The 9,363-nt window shown below is 46.4% G+C and overlaps 1 pseudogene across 1 annotated transcript; it reads right to left on the reverse strand.

Moving 5' to 3' along the window:
- Window positions 1-4,377: 4,377 nt before the first annotated feature.
- LOC128581333 (josephin-1-like) lies at window positions 4,378-5,660 on the reverse strand (annotated as a pseudogene). The gene has a single exon (XR_008378798.1). The product of XR_008378798.1 is annotated as a josephin-1-like (transcript).
- Between the last annotated feature and the right edge of the window lie 3,703 nt (window positions 5,661-9,363).

Below are 9,363 nucleotides of genomic sequence, written 5' to 3' on the forward strand. Positions count from 1 at the left end.
ACTTCAGGGGTAGGGGCAGTTTATTTTTTGAAGTCCACTGAGAGAAGCCTGGCCCAACCCTCTTAGGGGGGTAGTTAGGACATCTTCCCCACACACACACACTTTTTCCCCCAGGACAAAACAATCTGGGTCTGGCTTGAGAAGGACCTTTATTTATTTATTTCTCAGCCTGCTCTTGGGAGATGAGGGAGCCTATCTCCATTTTGGGATGTGCATAGAAGAAATAGTTTGTTTGGTTTTATTATTCCTGGCCATACTCAAGGGTCTAGGAAGAATTTGTACCATTTAATGGATCGGGAGTCTTGTCCAAGGAAGAATGAAGTTCTTGAAATAGGAATTCCCACCTCCCCAACCTTTCTCTCAGAGAGCTTGTCCCTTTTTGAATCTACTTTTTGGCCAGGGAGGAATGCTCCTTTCTTCTTCTCCCCCCTGAGAAGCCATTCCTATGTCTGCCAAATTCCCTGGAGTCCTGTCTATTGGAGAGTTTTTTTGGGGAGATGGTCCTTATCTGGGGGGCCCCTCCAGCCAGTACTCCAGGTCGCCCTGTCTCTCACCCACTGCCATTTTGATAGTATAATCTATTTTTAAATGGGACTTTTCTTTTTTTTTTTTTGTAGAGACAGAGTGTCACTTTATGGCCCTCGATAGAGTGCCGTGGCCTCACACAGCTCACAGCAACCTCCAACTCCTGGGCCCAAGCGATTCTCCTGCCTCAGCCTCCCGAGTAGCTGGGACCACAGGCGCCCACCACAACGCCTGGCTATTTTTTGGTTGCAGTTTGGCCGGGGCCGGGTTCGAACCCGCCACCCTCGGTATATGGGGCTGGCGCCCTACCGACTGAGCCACAGGCGCCACCCCAAAATGGGACTTTTCAATAGGGGAGAGGGGGGCATCTCTTCCTATATCTGATGGGGTGAGTAGGAAGGAAGGGATTTGGGGGGAATCTTCCTGCTACCCCCAAGTTTATTTTTGATACCAAACGTGTATTTTCAGGTCCCTCCCTCCCAGCCCCACAATTTCCTATGGGCGGATACAAGGGACCCTTTAAGTGTCCCTGGAGTTGGGAGGGAGGAATGGGGACATAAAGCCTGTCCTATCTTGATTCCAGGCTGTACAGGGTGGGTTCAGAAGACTCCTGGGCATACCTTCCGTCAGCACTGGCCCAGTACAGGTCTAGGGACCTAGGGGTTGGTGATTTGGGGAACAGTGCTATACTCGTCTGCATTATTTTACTTCCCCAAAATGGACCTTTTTTTCTAAGAGTCTCAGAGAATGGGGAATTGTTCCTGTAAATACATTTTTTTTTTTTTGTAGAGACAGAGTTTGACTTTATTGCCCTGGGTAGAGTGCCGTGACGTCACACAGCTCACAGCAACCTCCAACTCCTGGGCTTAGGCGATTCTCCTGCCTCAGCCTCCCAAGTAGCTGGGACTACAGGCGCCCGCCACAACGCCCGGCTATTTTTTTGTTGCAGTTTGGCTGGGGCTGGGTTTGAACCTGCCACCCTCGGTATATGGCGCGGGCGCCCTGCTCACTGATCCACAGGCGCCGCCCTGTAAATACATATTTTTAAAGGTGAATAAAAAAGTCAGGGTTGGCTTATGAAAAGTTGTTAAACAACATGCTAAATGTGAAATGTCAACCCTCACTCTAAATTTCCCTGTTCAGAGCATCAGATGAAGACTTCACTGGGTTTCACAGTGGCTGTCTGAGTTTTGGTAGACCACTGAAGAAGGGAGTTTGAAAGTTGTTATATACTGTTAACGATTGTCTGCCCATGTCCTCCCTGAAATACCAAGATTGTTTATGAAAAGCTTTAATAAAGCTGGATACAGTTTGGCTTGGGGGAAAAAAAAAAAAAAACAACTAGGTTTATCCGGATTTAGGAATGCAAATGAAAGTTTCTTTAAAGTTCAGATCCCATTATGGGCACACCAAAAGCCCTGACCTAAGCTGTATACAAGGTATCCATGCAACAAAAACACTTATGCTCCCTTAATATTTTGAAATTTTTTTAATGCTAATATTAAAAAAATTGATTCCACATTGTTTATTGATCATTGTTAGTGAAACCTCAAACTCTTCCATTAAAAAGTGAGAAAACAAGAAAGAATCTGATGCATTTAAAAGCCTAATTTACCGCCGGGAGTGGTGGTTCACACCGTAATCCCAGCACTTCAGGAGGCCAATGTGGGTAAATGGCCTGAGCTCACGAGTTCAAGACCAGCCTGAGCAAGACCCCACTCCCCATCTCTAAAAATAGCCAGGTGATGTGGTGGGAGGCTGAGGCAAGAGAATCACTGGAGCCCAAGAATTAGAAATTGCTGTAAGCTATGACTCCACCTAACTCTACCAGGGGCAACAAAGTGAAACTCTGCCTCAAAAAAAAAAAAAAAAAAAAAAAGCCTAATTTATGACCAGAGAAAGACAGTATATGGGCCACATACTAAAGGTATAAAACACTTCTAAGTAAAAGTGGTTACTTCCCCAAATATGAGGTTGCACATGAAACCTCATTTTAATTCCCTAATTATTTATTGTTTTTTCTTCTTTGGAGCTGTTTTTTCATTCCATTGTTGAACAAAAGTTCTAATCATGCTTGCAGCCATTTCTGTGCATAGTAGGTACACAAAAAGACAAATGCCAAAGAATTTAAACTCTTTTTCCCATTCCCAGACATTGTGAGCAGTAAAGAAAGCCTTTATTTTATTTTGTTATTAAGTAATATTACTTCTTTTTTTTTTTTATATACAGAGTTTTCCATTTTTAATTCTGGTTAAACAAAATACATCTTTTGTAAACAAACCCAGCACAAGGCCAACAAAAAAAAGGGAATAAAAGCAAGAAAAACAAAAAGCCTAGGGTTGCCCCTTACTGGGCATCAGGGTCAGGTGTGCTCCCTTCCTAAAGGAAGTGAGGCTTTCTGCCCTTGGGCATCAGCATGGGTCCCTTTCCTAAGCACCAGAATTAGATATGAACGGAAACCAGCCCTGAAATGTTTAAGCGTCTTTGCATATCCCATTGGCTCATGGACTCCAAGTGCACAGGGACTCCTTTTGAAGTACCATTTGCAAAGGCCCAAGCAAGTATGTGGAGAGGAGTTTCTTTCCCTTCCCAGGAAACGGCTTGCTACCAGACAGTGCCAATGGACCCAAGATCCTGCTGTACCAATCAGCAAGGTTGGCTCTAACTTGGCTGGTGGTGGTTGGAATGTCACTTTGCAGGGGTAAAGAGCTCCCTGTGGTGCCAAGCAAGTCTGGTGTAGAAAATGGTGCAGAAGAGACTGCGGCCAGTTGCTGAGGGAATAATGCAGTAGCCGCTTGGTGGCTTGTTACTCAGCATAAAAAATGGCCTTGTTGGATTGAAGATACATGTGCAGAAAGTGCTGGTGTAAACATGCACTCCAGTCACAGTGGAGAGAAAGCCTCAGCTTTACCCCGTTAAGCTTGCTCAGGACCGACATGCAAGCCCCGGGCTGGCTTTGCTGCTGGAGATACGTCTAGCCAAATGGGGCAGCTCTCAGACCTGCCAAGACCACTGACCTCTAAGGGCTAGGGTCTTCCCTGCCTGCCCACCTGTTGAGGCAAACACAACCACGTTGGTGACACAACCACGTTGGTATGATACTTCCCCCCACCCTTCCTCCTATTTTCCCAAGTTAAAGGAGAAAGTGGCCTACAACTATTTCAAGAGGTAGGGGACGGTCAATCCCCAGCAGATTTGTAAAGGAAATGACAGGAAGGTGACAAACCCAGGTCCTATAACAATGCACATAACCACCCAATTCAAGGGCTCTGCTTGTCACTATAGTGACTTGGACTGTTCTTAAACTCTGAGAAGCTTATCCTCACAACACTTTCCTCACCCAACTCTATCTCAAACCAGTAGAGTTTTGTGTCAAAGGTGGACTTGGGGGTGGCACCTGTGGCTCAATGGAGTAAGGCACCAGCCCCATATGCCAGAGGTGGCGGGTTCAAACCCAGCCCTGGCCAAAAAATGCAAAAAAAAAAAAAAAGGTGGATTTGGGTCAACTGGAACAACTACTTCTTTTCCCCAGAACCCCCCAAAATCAATGTAGTGAAATGGTAGAGACAAAACTAGAGTGCAGAAGCTGCCCCAGGCCTGTCCCAGTTTGGCTTTAGCCGCACCCTCTTAGACGTCCATCTCACTTGTCACACTAGAATATTGTGGGATTCAACCACATGGCTTGAATATGAGAGAACTTTTCATTAAAACTCCCAGGCTGGCCATAAACCACCCTTAAAACTGGGGTAAAAGGAGACAGCATGTGCCATTACTAGTTTTGGAGATGGTTTCCTGAGAGACCCTTTTTACTCTGGGTCCTTCAAGCCAGCCACACAGGGTTTGTGTCTAAGACCCTGATGTGGCAGGAGGGAAAGTGGAGGCAGCATATCCAGGTGAGTCTGGAGCAGCAGTGACACTCCAGCAGAATCTGTGTCAAGCCCTCACAGAAAGGGGAGACAAGCTAGGACTCCTCCCCTTTCTTTTTTCTCTCTCAAATAAAACAGGGCTTTGTGATCATTGGCCTTAGAGTATACAGAGCTCCCCCTTCCTTTCCCAGGAAGAAAACACTGGGTGGTTCATGTAACAGTCCATGTATCTGTCCTATTGCACTGTCAAATCTGAAGAGGAAAAACCTGATGAGATGTTTGGGGAAATGGCAAGGACAGACCCACAGTAGAGGCCACAGCACATCACAGATGACTGAAGGGGCTGAGACAAAGGCAAGGTTGGGCAGAACCGTGTTACATATCAGTCCTCCAACTCTGATGGGCCTCTACTGTTTCTGGTACCACCAGCAGGAGTTCACAGTTCTTTCCTCGCAAATGATGTTTTAGAAATTTCCTGAGCTCGCTCTCGCCTCCAATCCACTCGGGCATCTTGAGTTTGGAGTCGAAGTTATAGTAGGCCCCTCCTACCTCTTGAACACAGATCCAGTGCTACCTTTTGAGAGGTAACTTCAGTGGACCCCAGCACAGGCTGGAGGGCAGATTCATGATAAAACCCATGATGTTAGTGAGAGCAATGACACTGACATCCCTGCGCTTGTCCCACCAAACAGCTTCGTAGCCTTTTGTTTGTAGTGCTGCCATAATGACATTCACATCATAATTTCCATTTCCCAGCATTCTCCTTTTGTGAGGTGTCACCATGGTGTTTGGAGACAACCTCTGGAAAATCTCTTGAAGTGCTTCCCGGGTGAAGGCATTGCTGTCCTGGAAGACGTTATTGAGGGCATGGAGGGCACAAAGCTCTCTGCGCTGTTTCTCATGGTAGATTTGTGGGGGTGCCGCCTGGGGCAGCTCCAATGATTCTGATTTGGCCTTGTCTCCTTTCCATGGCACGCAACTCATTTTTTTCGTTTTAGGTTCCAAAGAGGGCTAAAAAAACACCCCACTCTTCCCTCCTGAGGAAGAATGTAAGCTTCTCAGTCTTTCCAAAATTCCTGAGGTCCACCTTATTCTCTGGTGTCCATAATATATGCTTTGTCACTGGGAGAAAAGGTTGGAATCAAAATGGGGAAACATCCACCTCTTCTCTCTTCTCAATAGAAAAATAACCTTTAGCTTCGTTTACCAGTATTTTGCCCACTACTAAGTGCATAATTTCTAAAAAATCATAAAATGTAAGACCTCGTTTCCTTTTCCCCACCCTCCCCTCCCACCCCCCTCCAAAAAAACACTATTCTCTTTACAAATGCCAACCAGGCCTCAACACAGGGGTACTGAATGGAATTGGTCACATGGCTCCTTTTCTTCCAAACCACGACGCCACCGACTTACGAGACAAGGCCTAGGATGGTGGTGGATACAACGCACAATCCGAGCAGCTAGCGAGGGCCGGCCAGGGTGGGATCGCGGGCGGCGCCAGGGCATCGGGGGCAGCTCTCCATCCTCTCGGGTGCGGTAAGGCCCCACAGGGCGCGGTTCCCTCGATGGCGTGGACTCTCGCCCTCTCGCCACCACCCGCCGCGGGTCGCCACCAGCAAGTAATATTACTTCTAAGACCAGGGAATATGAAAGCAGCTGAAAAGAATTATGGATCAAATACAATTCAAACTTCACCTAAGAAACACAAACGATGGAACTTAATCATGTGTACCCTCATATTAATCTGAAATTAAATAAGTAAATAAATAAGAAAAGAACTATAGAAATAAACCATGAAGAAAAAAAAAAGAAATAAACCATGAAGGTAACAGCCCTGAACATCAATACTAATCTCAATTCTATTTAGTTGTGAAAAAAGAAAAGGGGGGGGGGGCGCCTGTGGCTCAGTGAGTAGGGCAGAGGCCCCATATACCAAGGGTGGCAGGTTCAAACCCAGCCCCGGCCAAACTGCAACAACAACAACAAAATAGCTGGGTGTTGTGGCAGGTACCTGTAATCCCAGCTACTCGGGAGGCTGAGGCAAGAGAATCGCCTAAGCCCAAGAACTGGAGGTTGCTGAGAGCTGTGATGCCACAGCACTCTACCGAGGGCAAGAAAGTGAGACTCTGTCTCAAAAAAAAAAAACAAAAAGAAAAGAAAAGAGGGTGGCACCTGTGGCTCAAGGAGTAGGGCGCTGGCCCCATATGTCAGAGGTGGTGGGTTCAAACCCAGGCCCTGGCCAAAAACTGCAAAAAAAAAAAAAAAAGAAAACAAAAGAAAAACAGGCAGAACAGTTGCCATGAAGCTACACTTCACTTGGAATAAGGCAGAGCTATACAAAAAACTAAAGTGCTAAAGTGCTCTGTGCCTTTTGGACAGCTATATCGTAGATTACAGACAGGAAGCGAAAGAAACAATATGCCTTTTTAACTCTTTTGCTAACTTCCCAGGCTACACTGTTGGAATGTGGTTTTGTAGAAACTGAGATCCTCCCACCAGGAGATGGCCACAGCTCTGTTTACTTTTGGCTCTTTTCATGCCTCCCTAACAGTATTTTTGTCATCATGAAGACTAACTGCTATTCACATTAAAGATAAATATCCTCAAAGTCAGAGAAAACTATGCCAAAGGGGATTAGAAGAAAAGTACCTACAATTCACTTAACCAGAAACAAGATGAAGCAGTCCCTATTTATTTATTTATTTATTTATTTTTTGTAGAGACAGAGTTTCACTTTATTAGTAGAATTTTTACTGTTATAAGCTAAAGAGGAAAAGTTTAGTGAGACTGAATGAAATCAGGTGATTTCATTTGACTTCCTACAATGATCTTTTTTTTTGAGACAGAGCCTCATTTTGTCGCCCTCAGTAGGGTGCTGTGTTATCACAGCTTGCAGCAACCTCAAACTCTTGGGCTTAAACTATTCTCTTGCCTTAGTGTCCCAAATAGTTGGGCCTACAGACGCTTGCCACAACACCCAGCTTTTTTTTCTTTCTTTCTTTCTTTCTTTTTTTTTTGGTTGTAGTTGTCATTGTTGTTTGGCAAGCCCAGGCTGGATTCAAACCTGCCAGCTCCGGTATATGTGCCTGGCTCCCTACACGCCAAGCTACCTACAATTATCTTTTGCATTGCTCTTAAGGAAAGAGGACTTGAGCTGGTTAAGAATTACTCTCATCCCTTGGGCGGTGCCTGTGGCTCAAAGGGGTAGGATGCTGGCCCCACATGCCAGAGGTGGCGGGTTCAAACCCAACCGTGGCCAAAAACAAAAAAAAGAATTACTCTCATCCCAGTATCTACCTAGCAAATTGTTGGTATGCCTTTACCCCATGTAGTGATGCCAATGGTATATAACCAGCCCACCTATTGAACACTAGCTACTGGACTGAGAGGATACTGGAAAAAATAACTTCCAAGAGAACAGAGGTCTTCTCAAGGAGACTCCAAGGATACACCTGCGAGGTAAAATTTAACTTCCTGGGACTTGGAGGCTGATGTTGGCTTCCCTTCTGTGAAAGCTCAATGTTCTGTAAAAGCTGGAGCCCGCTTCTCCAGCTTGATTCAAACTGACAAATGAGGCTTGCGCCTATATCTGAGCGGCTAGGGTTCCAGCCACATACACCAGGGCTGGCAGGTTCAAACCCAGCCTGGGCCTGCCAAACAACAAGACAAAGTTGAAGGAAGACGAGGCCCAACAGAGAGAAAGAGCACCCAAACACCACGTTTATGAGAGGAGGGCTTTATTCACCAGCCAGGAGCTTACGGGATAGAAGAATTCCAAGTGGTCGTGCTCCCCTACTGGCCTGATCTTTCCCCTTTTATCGACAGTCAAAAGTTCCACCCCAGGGCGGCACCTGTGGCTCAGTCGGTAAGGCGCGGCCCCATATACCGAGGGTGACAGGTTCAAACCCGACCCCGGCCAAACTGCAACAAAAAAAATAGCTGGGCGTTGTGGTAGGCGCCTGTAGTCCCAGCTACTCGGGAGGCTGAGGCAAGAGAATCGCTTAAGCCCAGGAGTTGGAGGTTGCTGTGAGCTGTGTGAGGCCACGGCACTCTACTGAGGGCCATAAAGTGAGACTCTGTCTCTACAAAAAAAAAAAAAAAAAGTTCCACCCCACAGGTACCCTTCTCATTAGCCAGTTTGAATCAAGCGGGAGATACTATTCCAGCCCCTACAGAACTACAGGATTTCACAGAACTTGGAAATTTTCAAGTTCCAGGAAATTAAGTCCACAAATTCCCAAAAGCTAAGTCACCAGGGAGAGGACCCTGCAGGTGTATCCTTGTGGTCTCCTTGAGAAGACCTGTTCTCCTAGACCTCACCCTTCTCGCGTATCCTCCCCTCAACAACTACAACCAAAAAATAGCCGGGCGTTGTGGCAGGCACCTGTAGTCCCAGCTACTTGGGAGGCTGAGGCAAGAGAATTGCTTAAGCCCAGGAGTTGGAAGTTGCTGTGAGCTGTGACGCCATAGCACTCTACCAAGGGCGACATAGTAACACTGTCTCAGAAAAAAAAAACTGACTAATGAGAAAGGTACTCATGGGCCAGAACTTTTGGACTGGTGATTAAAAAAAGACTGAACCAGTCAGGGAGCATGGCCATTTTGAATTCTTCTGTGCCTACAACCCCTCTTGCCCACCTTCCTCTTGGGCAGTGCCTGGGCTCAAAGGGGTAGGGTGCCGGCCCCTGGGCTCATAGGGTGGCAGGTTCAAACCCAGCCCTGGCCAAAAACTGCAAAAAAAAATAAAAAGAGAGAGGAGAGAGAGACTCTGTCTCAAGAAAAAATAAAGACCTTCCTCTTATAAATATAGTGTTTGGGTGCTCTTTCTCTCCATTGGACCTCGCTTCCTGCAACAGTACCTTTTGAGTTTTGTCCCAGAAAAGGGGGGATTTCTGCAAGACAAAGGAGCTGAGATTCTAGAGGCCCCTGAACAGACTTCCTGATGTCAAGATTCTCCACTCCACAACCCGCT

The sequence above is a fragment of the Nycticebus coucang genome, chromosome 1 (genome assembly GCF_027406575.1).
Source record: "Nycticebus coucang isolate mNycCou1 chromosome 1, mNycCou1.pri, whole genome shotgun sequence".
Taxonomy (NCBI): domain Eukaryota; kingdom Metazoa; phylum Chordata; class Mammalia; order Primates; family Lorisidae; genus Nycticebus; species Nycticebus coucang.